Consider the following 2,207-nt stretch of genomic DNA (forward strand, 5'->3'; position numbering starts at 1 on the left):
GCAAAACGTGAGACTGAGAGAGACCTTATTCTTCTCGTCTTCAGCTGGCGAGGAGCCGTGCTTATGCGACTCGCCACCGTCTGGCCGGCACTACAACCACAGTCGAATTGAAGGGAGCTTCTGCGGGCTTTGGTGTTGCCAGGTGTCACGTCACCAGGACCTTGGTGAGCGGCCACTGTGAGCTCCGCAGGGACTGTGATGCAGGCCAGGGTTTCCTTTCCCACCGCGGTGACACTTTGGTCGCGTTCTAGTCACTCTCCCTTTACGTGTACAGGGTACCTGGACGCCGCCCCCCCCCTCCAACTCCCACGGGGTGGTCACCCTGGGAGCAGCAGTTTAAAGTCTTGTTTAATGTCCACCTGTCGGCATCGAGCTTAAGCGGCACAAGTCAGCAGCAGCATGCAAGAGAATGTACCTGAATCCCAGTCTGCATCCGCTCTCCCTTCCACAACCCGCAGCGGGTGGTGGCGTATGATCTGCTGACGCTTTCCGGGCTTGCATCCCACTCAGCGCGTTGTGGCTCTCTGTCGACTCTTTCTCATCCTTCCTGGCTGCTGGTGGTATCAGAGACCCTGCCTCTGATGGCCACGGCACATGACCGCACGGTTCGGGTTCCAGCATTGTTTTGCTCCAGGCCGCCACGCCATGCCTCGCGAGTGTCCTGACCACTGATGATTGTTGCGATGCCCCCTCCACCGTTGTCGATGGACTGACTGTCTGCGGGTCTCGGCTCACTGGGCCACGCCATGATGGGGCTTTCATCACACCATCAGGAGCGTTTCGCGTGGTCCGGGTTCAGCCCTTGTGGGAGGAATGGACCGAAGCATTGTACAACTCTTAGCGGTGGATCACTCAGCTCGTGTGTCCATGAAGAACGCAGCCAGCTGCAAGAATCAATGTGAATTGCAGGACACATTGACCATCGACACTTTGAACGTACTTTGCGGCCCCAGGTTCCTCCCGGGGCTATGCCTGTCTGAGGCTTGCTTGACAATCAATTGCACTCGCCTGGCTAGCGACAGTGCAGCTGGGGTGTCACAGAGGAACCATCCTCTCTGTCCATTTAAGCGCAAACCCGGAGTTCTCTGCGTCGGAGCGCCCTCTTGAATGGGGAGAAGGTTGAGGAATGGCACTAGGCAAATTGAGGCAATGGCGTAGTGGTATTGTCGCTGGACTAGTAGTCCAGAGACCCAGGGTAATGCTGTGGGGAACCGGTGTTCGAATCCTGCCATGGAATTTGAATTCAATAGAAATCTGAATTAAAAGTCTAATGATGACCATGAAACCATTGTTGATTGTTGTAAAAATTCATCTGGTTCACTAATGTTCTTTAGGGAAGGAAATCTGCCATCCTTACCTGGTCTGGCCTACATGTGACTCCAAACCCACGGCATGCACAGAATGTGGTTGACTCTTAAACTCCCTCTGAAATGGCCTGGCAAGCCACTCAGTGTATCAAACCACAACAAAGTCACTAAAAAGGAATGAAACCAGACGGACCACCAATCATCGACCTAGGCACTGGAAAAGACAATGGCAAACTCAGCCCTGTCAACCCTGCAAAGCCTTCCTCATTAACATCTGGGGGCTATTGCCAAAATTGAGAGAGCTGTCTCACAGACTAGACAAGCAACAGCCTAACATAGCCATCCTCACGTAATCATACCTTACAGATAATGTCCCAGACACCACCATCATCATCCCTGGGTATGTCCTGTCCCATCGGCAGTACAGTATGTGGCTGCACAATCGGGTGGGAGTTGCCCTGGGAATCTTCAACATCAACTGCAGAACCCATGAAGTCTCATGGTATCAGGTCAAACATGGGCAAGGAAACCTCCTGCTGATTACCACATACCATCCCGCCTCAGCTGATGAATCAGTGCTCCCCCATGCCAGGAGCAGCACCAGACATACCTAGCAATGAAATGTCAACCTGGTGAAGCTATAACACAGGACTACTTGCGTGCCAAACAGCATAAGCAGCAGGTGATAGACAGAGCTAAGTGATCCCACAACCTACGGATCAGATCTAAGTTCTGCAGTCCTGCCACATCCAGACGTGAATAGTGGTGGACAATTAAACAACTCACTGGAGGAGGAGGCTCCACAAATATCCCCCTCTTCAATGATGGAGGAGCCCAGCACATCAGTGCAGAAGATAAGGGTACAATCTTCAGCCAGAAGGGCAGGGTGGATGATTCATC

At 52.8% G+C, this 2,207-nt stretch overlaps 1 non-coding gene across 1 annotated transcript; it reads left to right on the forward strand.

Moving 5' to 3' along the window:
• Positions 1–832: 832 nt before the first annotated feature.
• Positions 833–986, forward strand: LOC144682329 (5.8S ribosomal RNA). The gene has a single exon (XR_013576985.1). It is a non-coding gene; the product is annotated as a 5.8S ribosomal RNA (ribosomal RNA).
• Positions 987–2,207: the final 1,221 nt, after the last annotated feature.

The sequence above is a fragment of the Cetorhinus maximus genome, chromosome 6, assembly GCF_964194155.1.
Source record: "Cetorhinus maximus chromosome 6, sCetMax3.hap1.1, whole genome shotgun sequence".
Taxonomy (NCBI): Eukaryota; Metazoa; Chordata; class Chondrichthyes; order Lamniformes; family Cetorhinidae; genus Cetorhinus; species Cetorhinus maximus.